At 46.7% G+C, this 22,668-nt stretch overlaps 1 protein-coding gene and 1 long non-coding RNA gene across 8 annotated transcripts in view; one reads left to right on the forward strand and one right to left on the reverse strand.

Annotated features, from left to right (window-relative positions):
* Positions 1-22,668, forward strand: part of LOC115517683 — a 157,147-nt gene that overhangs the window by 107,665 nt on the left and 26,814 nt on the right. The window lies entirely within an intron of this gene.
* Positions 1-22,668, reverse strand: part of FGF1 (fibroblast growth factor 1) — a 110,765-nt gene that overhangs the window by 73,175 nt on the left and 14,922 nt on the right. Inside the window, exon 1 of one of the 7 annotated variants that reach the window (XM_030320494.1) lies at positions 21,892-21,987. The exons of the other annotated variants lie outside the window; for them this stretch is intronic. The gene's annotated coding sequence lies outside the window, so the exon portion shown is untranslated. Of the gene's footprint in view, positions 1-21,891; positions 21,988-22,668 lie in introns of those variants that run through there. 7 annotated transcript variants of the gene reach the window in all.

Below are 22,668 nucleotides of genomic sequence, written 5' to 3' on the forward strand. Positions count from 1 at the left end.
AATCAGGAAGTACAGCATTTTTTTTCACAGTTGTATGTAAAATGATGGTGTATGATTCAATTTATGGTGTCTTAAATTTGATGAGATAGGGAAGTAGACATCCAGTAAAAGGCAGTTGCGGTGTTTTGTGGTTATTCTACCTGTGCTAGATTCATGGTTCCGTCAATGTCTAAAGGTTTCATTCTTGACTCTAGCTGGCTGAGCCTTTTCCCTGGGGGACAGGAGCCTGGGTCCTGGAGTCAGCCCCACTGAGGGTTAGTCTTGACTTGGCTACTAATCACAGTGAGACCAGGGTCATGTGACATCACCTCTCTGAACCTTGGTGTCCTCTCCTCTATAAGGGGGATAACAGTATTACGCACCCTCCTAGATTTATGTGAGGATTAAATGGCACAGAGTTCTGTAAAGTGCTTAGCACAGTACTGCAGTTGTATATACATTGAATAATGATGATGACAAGAGTAATAATTAAATGGTAGCATTGACTTAGATAACAAGACCACATTTTCTAAAAAGTGTTATTATTATTATTCCTGAGATACCTGGGGAGCCCCACCACAAAACAGCCAGCTCGGACTCTGGGTGGGCAGGGATCTCAGAACCCAAATCAGCCCTCCTGTTCTGCGATGGTGGGTATCTAGGACTGCAGCCTAAGACCTGGAACCATCTCCCCCACTGACATCCTTCTTCCTGAGCCAGCTTTCCGTCTCTCCAGCACTCCCCTCCTTAGGACTTTGGCATCTCTGGACACATTTGTTTAGGAACTGTTTCCCTTGGAAAAGAGGGCACCGTCATCTCCCTTGGAAAAGACCACCACAGATCCTGGCTGGGGTTTCTCAAGCAATTAATGACCCAAGAGCTCCCCAACGAGGCTCTTCTCTGTCCTGTCATCCTCCTGTCTTGTCTTGCACACTTGCTCACTTCGCCCAGCTATCTGCTTCTGTCCCTCAACCTGCAGTAGCCTACAAGTGCCTTTTACCTCTCCCTAATGAGACTGGCTTATCAAAATCAGTCAAGGTCTACATTTATCACATCAATAACTCACACACCAGAACCTCCCCATATCTCCAATCTCCCTGGTGTTTCCCATCCAAATTCTCTATTCCTATCCAATTCTCTATGGGCCTGGGCCTGGGTGGCCCAGTTGGTTAAGTATGTGACTTCAGCTCAGGTCATGCTCTTGTGGTTGGTGGGTTTGAGCCCTGCGTCAAGCTCTGCACTGGCAGCTCAGAGCCTGGAGCCTGCTTCAGATTCTGTGTCTCCCCTCTCTCTCTGCCCCTCCCTAGTTTCTTCTCTCTCTCTCTCTCTCTCTCTCTCTCTCTCTCTCTCAAAAATAAATAAATAAACTTTACAAAATTTAAAAGAAACAAACAAAGTTCTCCATGGTTCTGAAAACATTGCCCAGACTTCCTCTGCAAGCGCTATAAACAGGTTTTCCTCCGGGGAGGCTGCCCAGAGAGTCTCTGCCAGTTCCTTTCTTCACCCCTGATATTTCTCCTCACATCATGAGGACAGAAGCCAGAACTAATGACTCTTCCCCAGATTGGCTCTCTGGCAAGCCTTTCTCTTCTGAGGGGAGACCCACTCCTGCAGTCTGCCTTGCTGTACCTTTAATAACTGGCCTGCCTCGTCGCATCCATCCCAGGGGCAGGAATACCCAGACTTTTATGTATGGCTCTGCCAGTGGAAATTCCAGTGTAACCTGAGTGATTCTAGGATGGCATTTGATGAAAGTTCTTTTTTTTTTTTCCTTCTTTTTTTTTTTTTTAATTTTTTTTTTCAACTTTTTTTTTTTTTTTTTTTTTTTTTTTTTTTTTTTTTTTGGGACAGAGAGAGACAGAGCATGAACGGGGGAGGGGCAGAGAGAGAGGGAGACACAGAATCAGAAACGTGCTCCAGGCTCTGAGCCATCAGCCCAGAGCCCGACGCGGGGCTCGAACTCACGGACCGCGAGATCGTGACCTGGCTGAAGTCGGATGCTTAACCGACTGCGCCACCCAGGCGCCCCTTTTTTTTTTTCTTCTTAATAATAGGGTTTTTTTTTTTTAATGTTTATTTTTGAGAGAGAGAAAGACAGTATGAGCAGGGGAGGTGTGGAGAGGGGGACAGAGGATCTGAAAAGCAGGCTCTGTGCATACAGACAGCAGCAAGCCTAACGTGGGGCTTGAACTCATGAACCATGAGATCATGACCTGAGCCATGATCAAGAGTTGGACACTTAACCAACTGAGCCACCCAGGCGCCCCAGTGAAAGTTGTTTATCTTTTTAAATTTTTTTTAATGTTTATTTATTTTTTGGGACAGAGAGAGACAGAGCATGAACGGGGGAGGGGCAGAGAGAGAGAGGGAGACACAGAATCTGAAACGGGCTCCAGGCTCTGAGCCGTCAGCCCAGAGCCCGACGCGGGGCTCGAACTCACGGACCGCGAGATCATGACCTGAGCCGAAGTCGGCTGCTCAACTGACTGAGCCACCCAGGTGCCCCGGAAGTTCTTTATCTTTAACAGCCACTGGTTTCCCCTCCAGGTCCAGTTATCATGGAATCAGACCTGGAACAGCAGCAGGGGCCCTGTGGATGCTCCTGGGGGAAGCTGTGGAATTAGGACTTTTTTGCTGGATTTGCAACACAACAGAATGGCTCTCATGGTCTTAGGAGCAGGTCAAAAAAGTCCCAGCCTCTCCAAACGTGTTTCTGCTCACTTAGAAATCTTAAGGGCGTAGTGCAGTGTGCTGGCTGGGTTGGGGTGTAAGGTTTCACACAAGCAGCCGTAGTGTGGCATCGCTGAATCTAGTCCCATCGAGACTAGAAAGCACGGCCTCCTACACAAGATTCCCCACAATGATTTATTTATCTGTCTGTCTATCTGCCCATCTGTATATTGTCAGACATATCCCCATCCCCAAAATGCGGCATTTAAGCCAGCATATGGAAGACAGTGTGACATCAGAAAGATGTCCAGACTGTAACAAGATGAGCCAAACTCAAGCCAGGCGAAGGAAGAAAGCAAAGAAAGGCTGGGCACCTGGCAGTCCCTCCGAGCAGTAGATAGAAAGGAGTGGGTTTTCTCCCTTGCCACATGTCCACACTGCAGAGGTTTTCTTCCGGGGGGATATGAAAGATCAAAGTGCCTTGTACGGCCAGGCTTTGGAACCTGGGGCCACATTCCTCCCGGCCCTCCAGGGCTGGCTCTTGCCTGTTCATACACCCCCCTGTTTGTGCCCACAAAGGATGGAGGAGGCACCCTGGCTGGTCTCATGGTGGCTGCCTGTGCATAGCCCTCTGGGCAAGCAGCTCTTCCCCTTTCCCAACCTTCCCATCCTGGCTCTCCCCTCTGGCCCCGCTCCCATGCAGTAGAATGCCACAGAGGTCCTGCCCTTACTCACAAAGGCAGGTCTGTCTGGAGCTGAGCAGGGCAGGCCCTCAGGGGAGGGCCTGGGCTCCACTCTTCTCTCCTTAAGGAAACAGACAGGTCCAGTCCAGTGAGTCGGGGAGAGGGCGTTGCCCTTGTTAAGTATCTCCTCACAGGCTCAGGCAGAGAGGCGAGGTGACTTTGTGACAGGAGAGTGCTCTGCTCGAGGCACCTGTGTTATGGGGCTGTGTAAGAGGGCCAGGTCACCTCCCGAATCAAATCAGATTAAACCAATCGGGATGCCACGAGCTGTCACCCAGTCCTTTGCCCCCGCATCAGTCAAAATGGCTTCTCTTTGAAACCCGCTTCTGTAACCTAGTTAATACATGTGAGGTGTGGTCACTCACTGCTCTGCCTTTGACATCTCTCAAACATTGTGATTTGTCGCGTGACCTTGAGGTTCACTGCCCTGGTTGTCACTGTCCCTGTTCACTTAATATGGAGTGACCTTCATTACGTATAAGGGACCTGACAAAACCCAGTGAGGGAATAAAGGTGGAGTCATGGTCAAAGGCATGGGCTCCTAGGTCAGGATTCCTGGATTTAAATCCAGAAAGTTAGCCTGTACAGTGAGACCAGGAATAGTGTCCATCCCCCACCCCCGTGCTTGTTATAAAGATGCAACAAGGTGGGGCACCTGGGTGGCTCAGTTGGTAAAGCATCTGACTCTTGGTTTCAGCTCAGATCATGATCTCACAGTTCATTAGATCGAGCCCCGTATGGGGCTCTGCGCTGGCAGCACAAAGTCTGCTTGGGATTTTTTCTCTGCCTCTCTCTCTCTCTCTCTCTCTCTCTCTCTCTCTCAAAGTAAATTTAAAAAATAAATAAAAAAACTTTTTTTTAAAGGGTGAAGCCCATGACTCCTGTTGCCTGTAAAGCATCTGGTAGGTTTAGCTATTATTTTTGTTATGATTTTTCAGAACAAATAAGACCAACTCCCTGTCCTTGATGGAAGGTGGGAAGTGAAATTGTAAATGAGACCGACTGCGGTAAATGCCGTGGCGGGGGGTGAAAGCCTGAGGGAGAAGGGGCTGTGGAGGATTTGGTGGAAACAGTGGGAGCTCAACCAGAAGAACACATAGGCTTCATGCATATGGACACGGGGTCCCAGGATAGCTTGAACAGAGGCCCAGGCATGGGGAGTGGAGGTGGCCTTTTCCCCGCAGGAGGACAGGTTCTGCTGGGCAGGGGGATGCGTAGGACTCACAGGGTCCCCGCACACTCATGTGGAGTCAGATCACAGAGGACCTCCGTGCCATTCTGAAGAGTTTGCACTCTTCTCTGCAAGCCCTGGGGAGCCAGTGGAGAGTTCCGAGAAGGGAATTTGGAAGATGCTTTCGGTAACAACTTATAGGAAAATGGCAGTGCTGGGAGAGGGCAGGGCAGAGGCAGAACGGAGGCCAAGGAGCACGGTGCTCTGTGTTTTCCTCCCTGAAACATTCATCAGTCTTCAAGTCGTTGCTTAATGCTCATCTTCTTTACTAAACTGTAAGCTAGTCAAGGGCAGGGGCCATGTGCTTCCTGTGCAGTGTCATATCCTCAGCACAGTTCCTGGTGCTCTGTAAAGAGTTGCTGAATTGAAATAGAAGGTCCTAAACTAGAGCTGTGAGTAGAAGGCAGATGATGGGTCCAAAACCACTTGGGGAGGACAATGAGGAGGATTTGGCAGATGACGGGAACTTAGCAAAGGGATCATCAGATGATGACTCAGAGTGTGCAGGAAGGAGACAGGGATGGAGCGCTGTTTACCGACAGAGTGGATGTAACCAGGAGAGTCCCATTGTGCAGAGCAGACATGAGCTAGCTACCTATGGTGTGTGCTACGTCTGAAATAAGAGTCGCCCATCGGTACGGAGCTGAGGGTGGGGCCCGCAGTGACAGTAGGGCTCTGCAGAGGGGCCAGAGTTGGGGGCAGATGCAGGAGAGGAGTGAGGTGGGATCTTCAAGGGAGAATAACCCGGAGCCTGAGGAGAGAAGTGAACAGAGGCGGGGGATGCCCCGCGGTCTCCAAGATCTGCAATGTAAGACCCTTCTCTCAGAGAAGCCACAGGAGGCAGGGCCAAAGGTACAGGATCACGGCATCCAAGGGGGAGGCTGGCACTGGTCCACACTGTTCATGACTACGGAGGTTAAGCAGATGGAAAATGGAAGACAGAGCTTCAGGATTGGTCTCCTGCCTCCAAGCTTTGTTGTTCCAGTCTCTTTTTCTGCTGCCTCTGAAGCCTTTCTTCTAACAGAGGACCTGCGTGTGCCAGTGCTTCCGTTATCAGAAACCTTCCATTGCTTCCCATTGCCCAAAGTCCTTTGCAAAGCATTTCAGTGATCGGTCTGGGGCTCTCCCTCTCCTTGTTGCATACCAAGTATTCTCGGGCCTTCATGGTTAGTGTATGCTGTTCCCCAGCCTGGAATGCCCTTCCCTTCCAGTTGCTGCTAATTACAACTCTTCTTATCCTTCAATGCCTCTATCAAATGTTACCTCTCCATTGCAAAGCGTTCTGTGATATCTCCAGTAAATAAGGTCTTTCCTCCCTTCAAGGACCCATGCAGTGTTTTGCCTAGCAATCATTTCATTCTTTCTAAGTTTCCATGGAGTTGTTGGCTTGTCTCTGTCCTCCCCTAGCTTATGTATGAAAGCAAAGAACACATTGTATCTTTGAATCACCCACAGCATGAGCTCTTATGCGGGAAGGCAGTCAACCAGTACCAGCCAAGCATCTGAAGAGAGAAATGCCTAAGAGCAGTAGATGCTGGCAGTTCCAGCACTCCCAGTTATTTCTTTGGAAATTGTGGGGTGCCTCATAGTTATTTGTCTTTAGGGGTTTGCTCTATAATTAATGCCTTGGCCCAGTGGTGGGTTGCCTTATAATCATACGTGTTCCCCATGATCTCTTGAGCCATTTTGATATTGAGGATACACTATTGCACATACACTAATATTTTCCAGAGCGTTTCCCATAGTTAGACAAAATGGAAAAACTTGGTCTGGCCATCAGAAGTGCTTTATCATTCATATGTGCTCTCCTTGACGGCAGGTTAGAGAAATCCCTACACAATCCCATCGGGATCATAAATGTATCTCACGGGCCTTGAATTAGGAGGGTAAAGTTTCCCAACACTCGATTTACAGACTCAAAAAGCATCTGTTCACTCAATCTTCTACCCTCTTCTTTTGCCCCTCCAAATAGGCACTGACAGTATTTAGATGAAGTGAATATACTGATTTATTTCTCACCCACTTGCTGTCTGCAAGGAAAACATGTATTCAATAAATATATTCAACAAGGTTCACTGAGCACCTACTATGTGCCAACAGTGTGTCTGTGTTAACAGTGTACAATATACAACTCAGGTCAATTCTTTCTGTGGTCTGTGTTTTAGGAGTTAGATAATTTCTGTTTTGTTATAGAACACTGAGAGCAGTTTAAGGTCCATGTAGACAGTTCTGCCTTTTTTTTTTTTTTTTTTTTGCCTGCTTTGTTTTTATTTTAGGATAGACATTTATAAAACACAGCTGGCTAAATGCTAAATGCAGCTGTGAACAACGTAATTTAAATATATCTCTAATCCAACAAACCTGGCTTTTGGCAAGGAAGGGGGAAAAAAGTTAATTGCTTTTTAACACTTTAGTCTTACAAAGAGGAAAAGGGTAATATAGCCAGAGGGTATGTTCAGTGATTTTTTTTTTTTTTTTTTAAGTTAAGTTCATGTTACTGGGATCCTGCAGTGTAGGTTGGGAGGGAGTCTTCCAAAGCACTGAACTTCGGAGAAAACTCTTCCTCTATCTTTATTTTTTTTTTTTTTTTTTTTTTTTATATGAAGTTTATTGACAAATTGGTTTCCATACAACACCCAGTGCTCATCCCAAAAGGTGCCCTCCTCAATACCCATCACCCACCCGCCCCTCCCTCCCACCCCCCATCAACCCTCAGTTTGTTCTCAGTTTTTAACAGTCTCTTATGCTTTGGCTCTCTCCCACTCTAACGTCCTTTTTTTTTTTTTTTTTTTTTTTTTTTTTTTTTCCTTCCCCTCCCCCATGGGTTCCTGTTAAGTTTCTCAGGATCCACATAAGAGTGAAACCATATGGTATCTGTCTTTCTCTGTATGGCTTATTTCACTTAGCATCACACTCTCCAGTTCCATCCACGTTGCTACAAAAGGCCATATTTCATTTTTTCTCATTGCCACGTAGTATTCCATTGTGTATATAAACCACAATTTCTTTATCCATTCATCAGTTGATGGACATTTAGGCTCTTTCCATAATTTGGCTATTGTTGAGAGTGCTGCTATGAACATTGGGGTACAAGTGCCCCTATGCATCAGTACTCCTGTATCCCTTGGGTAGATTCCTAGCAGTGCTATTGCTGGGTCATAGGGTAGGTCTATTTTTAATTTTCTGAGGAACCTCCACACTGCTTTCCAGAGCGGCTGCACCAATTTGCATTCCCACCAACAGTGCAAGAGGGTTCCCGTTTCTCCACATCCTCTCCAGCATCTATAGTCTCCTGATTTGTTCATTTTGGCCACTCTGACTGGCGTGAGGTGATACCTGAGTGTGGTTTTGATTTGTATTTCCCTGATAAGGAGCGACGCTGAACATCTTTTCATGTGCCTGTTGGCCATCTGGATGTCTTCTTTAGAGAAGTGTCTATTCATGTTTTCTGCCCATTTCTTCACTGGGTTATTTGTTTTTCGGGTGTGGAGTTTGGTGAGCTCTTTATAGATTTTAGATACTAGCCCTTTGTCCGATATGTCATTTGCAAATATCTTTTCCCATTCCGTTGGTTGCCTTTTAGTTTTGTTGGTTGTTTCCTTTGCTGTGCAGAAGCTTTTTATCTTCATAAGGTCCCAGTAATTCACTTTTGCTTTTAATTCCCTTGCCTTTGGGGATGTGTCGAGTAAGAGATTGCTACGGCTGAGGTCAGAGAGGTCTTTTCCTGCTTTCTCCTCTAAGGTTCTGATGGTTTCCTGTCTCACATTTAGGTCCTTTATCCATTTTGAGTTTATTTTTGTAAATGGTGTGAGAAAGTGGTCTAGTTTCAACCTTCTGCATGTTGCTGTCCAGTTCTCCCAGCACCATTTGTTAAAGAGACTGTCTTTTTTCCATTGGATGTTCTTTCCTGCTTTGTCAAAGATGAGTTGGCCATATGTTTGTGGGTCTAGTTCTGGGGTTTCTATTTTATTCCATTGGTCTGTGTGTCTGTTTTTGTGCCAATACCATGCTGTCTTGATGATGACAGCTTTGTAGTAGAGGCTGAAGTCTGGGATTGTGATGCCTCCTGCTTTGGTCTTCTTCTTCAAAATTCCTTTGGCTATTCGGGGCCTTTTGTGGTTCCATATGAATTTTAGGATTGCTTGTTCTAGTTTCGAGAAGAATGCTGGTGCAATTTTGATTGGGATTGCATTGAATGTGTAGATAGCTTTGGGTAGTATTGACATTTTGACAATATTTATTTTTCCAATCCATGAGCAGGGAATGTCTTTCCATTTCTTTAAATCTTCTTCAATTGCCTTCATAAGCTTTCTATAGTTTTCAGCATACAGATCCTTTACATCTTTGGTTAGATTTATTCCTAGGTATTTTATGCTTCTTGGTGCAATTGTAAATGGGATCAGTTTCTTTATTTGTCTTTCTGTTGCTTCATTGTTAGTGTATAAGAATGCAACTGATTTCTGGACATTGATTTTGTATCCTGCAACTTTGCTGAATTCATGTATCAGTTCTAGCAGACTTTTGGTGGAGTCTATCGGATTTTCCATGTATAATATCATGTCATCTGCAAAAAGCGAAAGCTTGACTTCATCTTTGCCAATTTTGATGCCTTTGATTTCCTTTTGTTGTCTGATTGCTGATGCTAGAACTTCCAGCACTATGTTAAACAACAACGGTGAGAGTGGGCATCCCTGTCGTGTTCCTGATCTCAGGGAAAAAGCTCTCAGTTTTTCCCCGTTGAGGATGATGTTAGCTGTGGGCTTTTCATAAATGGCTTTTATGATCTTTAAGTATGTTCCTTCTATCCCGACTTTCTCAAGGGTTTTTATTAAGAAAGGGTGCTGGATTTTGTCAAAGGCCTTTTCTGCATCGATTGACAGGATCATATGGTTCTTCTCTTTTTTTTTGTTAATGTGATGTATCACGTTGATTGATTTGCGAATGTTGAACCAGCCCTGCATCCCAGGAATGAATCCCACTTGATCATGGTGAATAATTCTTTTTATATGCTGTTGAATTCGATTTGCTAGTATCTTATTGAGAATTTTTGCATCCATATTCATCAGGGATATTGGCCTGTAGTTCTCTTTTTTTACTGGGTCTCTGTCTGGTTTAGGAATCAAAGTAATACTGGCTTCATAGAATGAGTCTGGAAGTTTTCCTTCCCTTTCTATTTCTTGGAATAGCTTGAGAAGGATAGGTATTATCTCTGCTTTAAACGTCTGGTAGAACTCCCCTGGGAAGCCATCTGGTCCTGGACTCTTATTTGTTGGGAGATTTTTGATAACCGATTCAATTTCTTCGCTGGTTATGGGTCTGTTCAAGCTTTCTATTTCCTCCTGATTGAGTTTGGAAGAGTGTGGGTGTTTAGGAATTTGTCCATTTCTTCCAGGTTGTCCAATTTGTTGGCATATAATTTTTCATAGTATTCCCTGATAATTGTTTGTATCTCTGAGGGATTGGTTGTAATAATTCCATTTTCATTCATGATTTTATCTATTTGGGTCATCTCCCTTTTCTTTTTGAGAAGCCTGGCTAGAGGTTTGTCAATTTTGTTTATTTTTTCAAAAAACCAACTCTTGGTTTCGTTGATCTGCTCTACAGTTTGTTTAGATTCTATATTGTTTATTTCTGCTCTGATCTTTATTATTTCTCTTCTTCTGCTGGGTTTAGGCTGCCTTTGCTGTTCTGCTTCTATTTCCTTTAGGTGTGCTGTTAGATTTTGTAGTTGGGATTTTTCTTGTTTCTTGAGATAGGCCTGGATTGCAATGTATTTTCCTCTCAGGACTGCCTTCGCTGCGTCCCAAAGCGTTTGGATTGTTGTATTTTCATTTTCGTTTGTTTCCATATATTTTTTGATTTCTTCTCTAATTGCCTGGTTGACCCACTCATTCGTTAGTAGGGTGTTCTTTAACCTCCATGCTTTTGGAGGTTTTCCAGACTTTTTCCTGTGGTTGATTTCAAGCTTCATAGCATTGTGGTCTGAAAGTATGCATGGTATAATTTCAATTCTTGTAAACTTATGAAGGGCTGTTTTGTGACCCAGTATATGATCTATCTTGGAGAATGTTCCATGTGCACTCGAGAAGAAAGTATATTCTGTTGCTTTGGGATGCAGAGTTCTAAATATATCTGTCAAGTCCATCTGATCCAATGTCTCATTCAGGGCCCTTGTTTCTTTATTGACTGTGTGTCTAGATGATCTATCCATTTCTGTAAGTGGGGTGTTAAAGTCCCCTGCAATTACCACATTCTTATCAATAAGGTTGCTTCTGTTTATGAGTAATTGTTTTATATATTTGGGGGCTCCGGTATTCGGCGCATAGACATTTATAATTGTTAGCTCTTCCTGATGGATAGACCCTGTAACTATTATATAATGTCCTTCTTCATCTCTTGTTACAGCCTTTAATTTAAAGTCTAGTTTGTCTGATATAAGTATGGCTACTCCAGCTTTCTTCTGGCTTCCAGTAGCATGATAAATAGTTCTCCATCCCCTCACTCTGAATCTAAAGGTGTCCTCAGGTCTAAAATGAGTCTCTTGTAGACAGCAAATAGATGGGTCTTGTTTTTTTATCCATTCTGATACCCTATGTCTTTTGGTTGGCGCATTTAATCCGTTTACATTCAGTGTTATTATAGAAAGATATGGGTTTAGAGTCATTGTGATGTCTGTATGTTTTATGCTTGTAGTGATGTCTCTGGTACTTTGTCTCACAGGGTCCCCCTTAGGATCTCTTGTAGGGCTGGTTTAGTGGTGACAAATTCCTTCAGTTTTTGTTTGTTTGGGAAGACCTTTATCTCTCCTTCTATTCTAAATGACAGACTTGCTGGATAAAGGATTCTCGGCTGCATATTTTTGCTATCTAGCACCCTGAAAATCTCGTGCCAATTCTTTCTGGCCTGCCAAGTTTCAAAAGAGAGATCAGTCACGAGTCTTATAGGTCTCCCTTTATATGTGAGGGCACGTTTACCCCTTGCTGCTTTCAGAATTTTCTCTTTATCCTTGTATTTTGCCAGTTTCACTATGATATGTCGTGCAGAAGATCGATTCAAGTTACGTCTGAAGGGAGTTCTCTGTGCCTCTTGGATTTCAATGCCTTTTTCCTTCCCCAGTTCAGGGAAGTTCTCAGCTATTATTTCTTCAAGTACCCCTTCAGCACCTTTCCCTCTCTCTTCCTCCTCTGGGATACCAATTATGCGTATATTATTTCTTTTTAGTGTATCACTTAGTTCTCTAATTTTCCCCTCATACTCCTGGATTTTTTTATCTCTCTTTTTCTCAGCTTCCTCTTTTTCCATAACTTTATCTTCTAGTTCACCTATTCTCTCCTCTGCCTCTTCCATCCGAGCCGTGGTGGTTTGCATTTTGTTTTCCATTTCCTTTAAAGCGTTTTTCAGCTCCTCGTGACTGTTCCTTAGTCCCCTGATGTCTGTAGCAAGAGATTCTCTGCTGTCCTGTATGCTGTTTTCCAGCCCAGCGATTAATCTTATGACTATTATTCTAAATTCACTTTCTGTTATATTATTTAAATCCTTTTTGATCAGCTCATTAGCTGTTGTTATTTCCTGGAGATTCTTCTGAGGGGAATTCTTCCGCTTGGTCATTTTGGATAGTCCCTGGTGTGGTGAGGGCCTGCAGGGCACTTCCCCTGTGCTGTGGTGTATAACTGGAGTTGGTGGGCGGGGCCGCAGTCCAACCTGATGTCTGCCCCCAGCCCACCGCTGGGGCCACAGTCAGACTGGTGTGTGCCTTCTCTTCCCCTCTCCTAGGGGCGGGATTCACTGTGGGGTGGCGTGGCCCGTCTGGGCTACTTGCACACTGCCAGGCTTGTGATGCTGGGGATCTGGCGTATTAGCTGGGGTGGGAAGGCAAGGTGCACGGCGGCAGGGGGGGCAGGCTTAGCTCGCTTCTCCTTAGGTGATCCACTTCAGGAGGGGCCCTGTGGCAGCCGGAGGGAGTCAAATCGCTGCCGGAGGTTTGGCTCCGCAGAAGCACAGAGTTGGGTGTTCGCGCGGAGCGAGCAATTTCCCTGGCCGGAGCCGGTTCCCTTGGGATTTTGGCTGGGGGATGGGCGGGGGAGATGGCGCTGGCTAGCGCCTTTGTTCCCCGCCAAACTGAGCTCTGTCGTCCGGGGGCTCCGCAGCTCACCCTCCCTTTGTCCTCCAGCCTTCCCGCTTTCGGAGCAGAGCTGTTAACTTATGACCTCCCAGAGGCTAAGTCGCGCTTGCTGTCGGAACACAGTCCGTCAGGCCCCTCCGCTTTTGCAAGCCGGACTCGGGGGCTCTGCTTGGCCGGCGAGCCGCCCCTCCGCCCCGGCTCCCTCCCGCCAGTCCGTGGAGCGCGCACCGCCTCGCCGCCCTTCCTACCCTCTTCCGTGGGCCTCTCGTCTGCACTTGGGTCCGGTGACTCTGTTCTGCTAATCCTCTGGCGGTTTTCTGGGTTATTTAGGCAGGTGTAGGTGGAATCTAAGTGATCAGCAGGACGCGCGGTGAGCCCAGCGTCCTCCTACGCCGCCATCTTCCCTCACTGCTAACTCTTCCTCTATCTTTAAAATAATAGTAATCACCATTTTATGAGCATTCCTTCTAGGCTGGGCACATACTTAAGAGAGCTTTACCTGGTTTACTTCGTTGTATCCTCCAGGGGATATGCCATTTACACACCAAGTAACTAAGGCTCAGAAAAATGGACTTACCCGGAGTCACGTATCTGGTTAGGGGTAGGATTGGAACTTATGCCTGGCTGCGTAACATCAGGGCCCACACTGTAGCCACGACTGGGATTTTTCTTAATCTACCTGCATTGAGACACAACTGCACCGGAAACATGCTTGAGAGGTGAGTAATGACAAGACTGGGAAAACGGAGGGTATGGTAACTGACATCGCCTTTGCTTGAATTCTGAAGGACAGATGCAAGAAATATGCTAGTTGGCCTACCCCAAAAAACCCCAAGATAGGTGTCTTTCTCTCTTTGTATTTCAATATGTAATTCTCTTCTTTCTTTGATAAGTAATATAGGTATGCGTAAAGGCTTTTTGGAAGGAAGTTCAAGACAGCATTATTAATATGAGTACCACAAACTGAATATGCAATAATATAGGGCTCATTAAATAAATTATAGGGGAATGCACTGCCACCGTTAAGAATTCTATTTTAAAAGAATATAAAATGCAACGGAGAATGCCCATGATATATTGCCAAGTGGAAAAGTAAGTTAAAAGCCTGTAAGTATTGTATGATCCCATTTTTGTTTTACACACATACTATCTATATGCATAGATAGGGACAGACAGAAACAGACATACATAAATACAGGAAAAGGACTAGAAGGACATTGCTATTACCAATATTTTAATAATGATTTTCTCTGGATAATGGGTAAATTTTTTTTCCGGTATTGCTTACATTTCCTAAAATGAAATATATTAATGATGTAAAAGTAATTTTTAACTAACTTATTAACCCAATAATTTCAGTAAATAAATTATTTTTGAGTATTCACTGTGTACCAGGCACTATGTATTCCAAACATTAAAAAAGAATTATAGGGATGCCTGGGTGGCTCAGTCAGTTAAGCGTTCCACTTCGGCTCAGGTCACAATCTCGCGATTCGTGGGTTTGAGCCCTGCCTTGGGCTCTGTGCTGACAGCTCAGAGCCTGGAGCCTGCTTCAGATTCTGTGTCTCCCTCTCTCTCTGCCTCTCCCCAACTCACGTTCTCTCTCTCTCTCTCTCTCTCTCTCTGTCTCCCTCTCTCTCAAAAATAAATAAACATTAAAACAAATTTAAAAAGAAATAATAACAAAAAAAGAAAATCTACTCATATCCCTGCTTCACTAACATTTTGGATGATCTCCTTTAGGTCTTTTTCAATGGAGTTTTTTATTGTGTTTTTTTTTTTAAGTTTATTTATTTATTGACGGGGTGGGGGGGAGAGATAATCACAAGCAGGATTTGCACTGTCAGGGCAGAGCCCTCACCAGAGGGCTCAGACTCACAAACTGTGAGATCACGACCTGAGCCAAAATCAAGAGTCAGATGCTTAACCCACTGAGCCACCCGGGCACCCCTCAATGCAATTTAAAAAAATTTTTTTCTTTAACATTTATTTATTATTAAGAGACAGAGAGATACAGAGCGTGAGCAGGGGAGGGGTAGAGAGAGTAGGAGACACAGAATCTGAAGCAGTCTCCAGGCTCTGAGCTGTCAGCACAGAGCCCAGTGCGGGTTCGAACTCACGAACTGCAAGATCATGACCTGAGCTGAAGTTGGTCGCTTAACCAACTGAGCCACCCAGGCGCCCCTCAATGCAATTTTTAAAACAGAGTGGTCACAAGGCAGACAGCTCCTGAGCCCTGGTCATTAGGAGTTCATTCAGCCAATAGGAGTCAACCAGCCTGAGAGCCCTGACTTTGCCACTTGTACTCCGACCTCACTTCCCCCTAAACCTTATCTCCATTCTCAGCAAAAAGGATCAAGAGTGGTACCTACCTCATCAGTCTTTTGGAGGATTAAATGAGTTGCTACAAGTAAAGTGCCTTGAAGTACACACCAGATAATAACTACTATTGTTACTCTCTGTTGAATGTCTCCATTGCCATTCTGTTTTGTTTCTCATCTACTTTCTTCCAAAGAGTAAAAATAGTTATGTTTATCCTGGACAGAAGAGACCCCTATTGAAGTCATTCAGGCATATAAAGTCACCTTTGAATTTTGCATGTAGGTGAGATCGCTCGGTCAAAGCCATTTGGCTTCCTATCCAAGGCAAAGCTGTAAAGGACAGAGAGAGCTGCCATGGTGTACAGGAGCGTTTATACCTTTCAGAAAGTTGTGGGAGCCACGGTTGAACAAAGACCTACTTAATTGGGTTTGGAAACCTAATATATATGGCTAGTGACAGACAATAGGATATCTAAACTCTACTGCTTATGATGACTACCTCTTGCCTTTGGGGCCTAGTGTTCTATTGTGTCTTATGAGTGTGGGATACTGTCTTATGACTCTTTGTAAGGAGACTGTCCAGTGGCAGGCTCTTCCAAGAAGTTTCTAGCTGTGGCACTGCCTTGCTCCAGACTAGCCACCATCATCTCCTTCCTGCATGATTCTGAGGCCTCCTACCTCACGCCCTGCTGTTTATCCTGCCCCTCTTAAGATCTGCTCTCCACCCAGGACCCAATAAGAGTCTTAAAAGTCAATCATTGCATGTCACCCCCCAATTCTAATCCCCAGTGGCTTTCCACTGCCCTCAGAAGAAAAGTCCCAACTTTCTGCATGATTCCACATGTCTGCATAATCTGTTCTTTGCGTACTTCTCCACTTTGACCACTTCCCCCTGTCCATGATGCTTGAAGTATCCTGGCCTTCTGCTGGATTCTAGAACACACCAAGCACTTGTTCACCTCAGGGCCTTACCCCATTTTCTTCCTTCCACAAAGAAGAATATTCTTCACTTTACTCTTTGCATGCATGGCGCCCCTCATTCTTTTGCTCTTCTCTTCTGCGTCACCACCTTAGAGAGGCTTTCCCTGTCTACCTAATTTGTAACAGCTTCTCTTGTTCCAGTGCCTTGTATGTCCCTTTTATAGCGTAGATCTTAACAAATTTCTACTTATTTCGTTTGTTTATTTGTTGGCTTATTTGGTGTGTGTTTACATACTCCGTCTGTCTATCCCCGGTCTTCCCTACCCTGTTAGAATGTAAGCACCCCAAGGGCAGAACCGGATCTTTCGCTTTGTTGTTGTGTTCTCTGGCAGAGCCCCTCATGGAGAAGGTGCCCGTTGAAGATGAAAGGAACGGAGGGAGAGAGGGAGGAAGGAAGTCTCCGAAAAGGGGGCTGCTTTTCCAGGCAGCCCAGTTTCCCGTGAATGTGGGCAGTGTGTCCTGTTCAGCCCTAGCATTACTGTGCAAGTTTAAAAATAAAACCCCTGGGTGGAGTGAGAAGCCTTTAAAGAGGATGGGGGAGAGATAATGAGAAACATGAGTAGCCAACGCAGGCCCAGCAGGATGTGGGACTGGCCAGGAAGAGAAAGGGACCTTGACTCCGGGGAAACACTGACTTTGGGGCTGTAATAGTCTGGCGAATGTAGGACTCCTAATTAGTCACCAGAGGTCTTTCTCTTGATCTCCAGTATAAAAAGACTTTAAAGTGGCCAACTCAGGATATGCTTCCATCCTACAACAAGACATGTTGAGAGATTTTCGACAAGACGTTCTTTACAGTTGCTAAAACGGGGGCCTCCACACCCCGCATCTGACTGCCTCTCCAGTAGAAGAAGGAAAGGCCAGGAGGTAACAGAGGCGATGAAGCCAGCTTTGGCTCACCCTCCCTCTGACCTTCCCCAGGGCCCATCCCAGCGTGGGATCTGAACCTCCCACCATAATAGGGCTCCCGCCAGACATCCTAAGGTGTATCCGCCCTCCAAAGTCTTAGCTCAGTTTTGGGGCAGCGTAAGGCGGGGAGGGTCAGGTCAATGGGTCACTAGAGACAACTCGGACATCGCCTTGGAAACGCTCTCCCCCCACGTGCACTGCCTACAGTTGGATCCACCCTGAACCAGCTGTGTGTTAAATCCTCGGGCCTTAGTGGGAGGTGGGGAGGCATCTGGGGAAGGTCAGAGTGGGTCAGGAAGGGGTCCACCTCTTTTAAGGAAGACCATCAATCTTCAGGCCTTCGTGAGAAGTCTGACGACCCAGGGGAACAGCAGGCTAAAAATCCATAATCTCGGCCTGGTCCCTGTGGTGCAAGGATGGGCCGAGCTGAGTGTGGGGGCTGCCAACATCCCCTCCTTCAGACTGTGGCCTGGACCCCTTCCCATAATCCATCTCTCTGTGCTGCTCCAGCAGCCAAGTGATGCGCTCATGGTCACCTGGTGCAAGCAAATATTTGCAAGCCTTTACAACATTGATCACCACTGGGTTTTTTCCATATCCACAGCTATGTGATGGTCAAGAGGGCCACAGAGGAACGGGTATGGAGAGAGACAGCTGGAGCTTTGCACACCATGCTTAACCTCCAAGCCACTCTCCAGAGGCAGCTCTTGTAGAGAAGGAACCCAAAGTCTAAAAAGGACCAGTTCCGTACCCAAGGTCACTCCGGAGGGAGGGGCGGAGTACTGGACAGCCCGAATGCAATATCGAGTGCAGGCCAGCCTCCTGCAGACTGTCCCTTTCATCCCTGTAGTTGATTTTCAAATGATTTAAGCTCAAAGCCCCAGGCCAGGGCCCTTGAGCAGCATTTCTGAGTAGTCTGTGCCCTGAGAAACCCCGTGCCTGTCTGTGCGTGGGAATACCAAAGCCCTTTTGTGGATTGAGCAGAAGGAGCCTGCTGGGGTTGACTCCTTCTTTAATTGTTTGTTGGAAATGCCCTCAGCCTAAAACTGCTGAACAAATGGCCTGTGTCTGTTCCATGCTTCAGCTCTGTAAGGGGTCTGTTGCTTTCTCGGCTAGTTCTAGTTTCCTGACCTGAGGCTTTTAAGTGCTGAGAAAGCACAGGGTGATAATTGCCCCTTGCGACAAAAAAAAGCTGATGGAGGAACAGCAGGACAGCAGGTGACCACCTTCATGCCCCAGGACCATTTTGTAACATCAAATACATTCTTATGAAGGCTTCCAGAAAAGCATTAGCCAGACTGCAAACCTGTTGGTAGCAATAATTAATATTTTATTGGGCAAATACTGTGCTGTGTGTTGCATACTGAAACATTTTTGGGGCTTTACATATACTGTCTCACTGAAGTCTTAGGGCAGCCCCGTGAGAGAGCAGCCCCTAGTGCTGATAATGGAACCCAGTATGGACTTCTCCTGGCCACAACCTGAGGAAATAGGTGCCCCTATTCTCTCTATTTTACAGTAACTTGGCCAGGGCCACGTAGCTATTGAGGGTCAGAGCCAAAATTCATACCCGGTCTTGTGCCAGAGTGCATGCTGTTGGCCATTTTGCTACCCTACCATTATGCACCACTGACTGTCACCCTGAAATAATGAAATAATGAGAAGAGTCTTGGGCTTCCATGTTAGCTCTCTTTCCAAGGAAGTTAGGACTCTGCTTCCAGAGCCCTCAGCAAAGACATCCAGGACCAGCCAGGGAAAATGGCAGCAAGGTTTTTTGGCCAACTGAGTGGAGATTTTGCCTTTGCTCCTGCAACTTAAACACCTTATCACCAAAGGCCAAGAAGCCTGGGCCGACTCAGCCCGTGACTCTGAACCAGGGGAATGTTCTCTGGGCTGCAGACTTGCTCTGTGTGGGCTCCAGGGAATGACTGGAGCCTTCATCTCCGCTCTCCCACAGTTGCCATTTCTAAACTCTGACAGAGATTCTGAGGAAGTAAAAGAAGAGTCTTGTTTTCTAGAGGCTCTTTATGTCCCCAGAGGTATTGGTGCAGCACTTTGCACACATTGATTAATCAACGCAGACTGCTTGTGTTCCCATCAGACCGATGGCAAAGGCAGAGATGCTGTGGTCCATCTGCCCCCATGGGTGTGAGGCCCGGAACACGCCAGATCGATGTCTCCCTTCTAGGTGCCTGACATCACTTGTTTCCCTTTGATGCCCATCAGCCAAAAGAAGTTATTCATCTCTAAGCATGAATAATACCACTAAGCTGGGTTTTTCCAGGCAACCAAAGTGAGTTCTCTGAAGAGCTGAGAGTAGGCTGGCTAAGCCAGAGTAGGTGGCATATGGCCTGGGGTCCATGAGGGGTGTGGTCCCCTAAGTCAGGGTCACAGGCCCTAGACACAAACTTGTCAGCTTTGCTTTCACATGTGGTGCACCCTTTTCTAGAACTGTGAGGAGCAGCAGAGAGCCGGAGATCCCACTTCTGTCCTGGGCCTTGGATTTCTCAATCCAAGATTCTATGAGTCACTCATTCATTCATTGGGCCAATATTTACTGAGCACCTCTGTGGCTAGGCTCTGTCCCAGGGATACAGCACGAAACAAGATGGATGAGATCCTGCCCTTGTGAGGCTCACGTTCCAGACAATAGCAAGTGTTTAAAAAGTTGACAAGATAAATACAGACTGAGGCAAGTCCCATGATAGAGACGGGAAAGGAAGCCTCTTTGGGGGAGTTGCTGAGAGAGGTGAGGCCCAAGGATGAAAAGATCTGCTATGTGAAGAACAGGGTTGGGGCACCTGGTGGCTCAGTCGGGTAAGCATCTGACTTCGGCTCAAGTCATGATATCACGGTTCACGGGTTTGAGCCCTGGGTTGGGCTCTGGGCTGACAGTGCCGAGCCTGCTTGGGATTCTCTCCCTCCCTCTGTCTCTGCCTCTCCCCTGCTCATGCTCGCTCACTCTCTTTCCCTCTCTCTCTCTCTCTCTCTCTCTCTCTCTCTCAAAATAAATAAATAAATAAATAAACATTAAAAAAAAAAAAAAAAGAACAAGGTAGAGCATTCCAGGCGGATGGAACAGCAGTCACAATGTCCAAGAGGCTGGTAAGGACATGGAACCTCAGAGGAACAGACAAGAGGCCAGTGGGGCTCGAGTGGGTGGGAGAGGTAAGAGGCGCAGAGTCAGGGGATCCTGCTCCCCAAGAGGCCTTGGGCTGCTTACTCACCTTCCTGAAAATCACCTCTCTTTTCCAAAGTGTGCCCCGCTTGCCCCCGCAACTCATCCTTGCTTAGCCAGATCCAGCCCCTCTCCAGGAAGAAAAAGGAAGAGAGTTCTTTTTGTGGCAGGCGGGGCTCCTGGCAAAGGCGTTGCGTTCACTTTTACATGGGGGCTCCTGAGTGCATTACGCCAACGATACCTGGCACTGACGAGAAGTTTCCCAGCGATGGAGATGGCGTGCGTGTGGTAGTGGGGCGCTCAGGCACCACCCAAGTGGGAACTCGCCGGCTGCGGGCCCATCTTGCCACTGCTCCCGTGAGCTCACCAGTGAGGCAGCATTTGGCATCAGGTCCTTTCCACTGCTCCTTTCAGATGCTTCTCTGCCCACTTGCACCCCTAGTGCCCTCAGCGGTCTCTCTGGGCTCCCTGCCCTTACCTCTTTCCCCTTCATAACTGGAATCTCTGCCATTCTCCACAGCCCCCACTGAATAATGTGCCTCTGGAATGCATGCCTGCTCCTGCACCTTCAGACAAAGTACAGCAAGCAGACGGGTTATATTCGGAGGCCCCCCTGTGTCCTCCAAGTGTTGCCAAATGGGGGGCTGCCCGGCCAACCTGTCCGAGCTGCCAAGCTGGCTCATTAACCGTTGACAGGACAGAACTGTCCCCGTTTGACCCTTCCCAATGGAGCCTTGACAAACATCTAGAATGTGCTCTGTTGAGGGTCGACAATGGCTAGAACTTCATTCCCTAGAGGCGAAGCAGCCAACCCCAAGTTTGTGAACTCAAAAAGTCTGATGTCTTGCTTTTGGAAAGACCCACTGCTAAAGCATGCCTTTGACGTCTCTATCCCAGCATTCCCTTTGTTGAAAGGAGTTTGCCGTATCCAGGATTCCTTCCTTCTTTGGCCTTCTGTGGTTCTCACTTGAAGGACCCAAACTGTCAACCCAGCTGCCATGGTCTGGCCCCCTCCTGGGCCTTGCTCTCTGACCCGTCCCCCTTCTTCCCTACATTCATTCTTCCCTTCCTTCTTCCAGCCATACTGGCCTTTCCTCCACCCCTTGGCAATGCCGCACTTCCTCACACTGTGTGACCTTTGCAGTATTTTCCCTCCGTCTGAAACACTCATCCCTCACCCAGTGGATGCTTGCCCATCCCCTACATCTCAACCCAAGCGTCACGAACTCACCAAAACCTTTCCAGACCACATGACTGGGTCCGGTACTGCATATGCTTTCCTGAGACACGCAGGAGAATTACTGCGTGATTGAGTCCATGTCCCTCTCTAGCCTCTAGCTTTCAGGAAGGCAGGAACCGTCCGTTCCAGGCTGTATCACAGCCCCAGTGTCTAGCATGCTCCCTGGCACACTGGCAGTAGCTCACAAATGAGGTGAATGAACCTGAGGTGAAGGCACTAGTGACCCTCAAGCAACCCCCCTCCCAGTCCCCATTCTCTGTCCTCTTTATCAGGCTGCTTCTTTATTTCTTTACTTTCCCTTCCCTCCTCTCTCCTCCCCCTCGTCATCCTTGCTGCTCATTCCTTCTTCCTTCCTGGGACTTAGACTATCTGTGAGTCCCATGAACACTGTTTAAAGTCAACAGAAGTTGACTCCTGAGTTAAAGAGACGAGAAAGTTGTCATAACTTGGTATGATGTGTTGGCCTCAAACTAGATCACTCCAAACTCAGGACCTGGGGGTGAACCTAGGCTCTCACCATAGTAGTTTTCCAGGGCTCCCCCAACAAGTACCACAGACTGGTGGCTTAAACAACAGAAGTGTATTGGCTCACAGTTCTGGAGGCCAGAAGTCCAAGGTCAGGGTATCAGCAGGGCTGGTTCCTTCTGAGGGCTGGGAGGAGAAGCGTTGTTCCAGGCCTCTCTCCATGACTTGTAGATGGCCTTCTTTTCCCTGTGTCTTCATGCCATCTTCCCTCTAAGTATGTCTTTCTGTCCCAATTTCCCCATTCTATAAGGATGCCAGTCATGCTGGCATTAGGGCTCACCCTAATGACATCATTTAAACTTGATATCCTCTGTAAAGGCATCTCCAAATAAGGTCACATTCTGATACTCTGCAGGTTAGGACTTCAACATGTGAATTTAAGGAGAGGACGTAGTTCAGCTCCTAACACCTGCCTTCCACCTGCCCATTGCCCCAGCCCTTTCTGATTGATTGAATGAGAAAAAAGTAGGGGAGCACAGGGCCGCATCATCTTCTGAGGAAGTTACACGGGGGCCTGGGAATGGAAACGGACCAGAGAGGAACGTGAACCAGAGAAAGGCACCCAAGAGCGAGAAGGGAAGGCTGAAGTGACCAACAGGTAAAACTCCGCTGATAGGAGGTTCCATGATGGTGCTCTGGTAATCTGCTTGTCCAGAGTTCATACCCCAGATTGGCCACTTCCTAGCAGTGAGGGCTTTCCCCTCACTTGTAAAAGGTGGATAATAATTGCACCTAACTTATGGGGTGGTTGTGAGGGTTGAGTGAGGGA

The sequence above is a fragment of the Lynx canadensis genome, chromosome A1, assembly GCF_007474595.2.
Source record: "Lynx canadensis isolate LIC74 chromosome A1, mLynCan4.pri.v2, whole genome shotgun sequence".
Taxonomy (NCBI): domain Eukaryota; kingdom Metazoa; phylum Chordata; class Mammalia; order Carnivora; family Felidae; genus Lynx; species Lynx canadensis.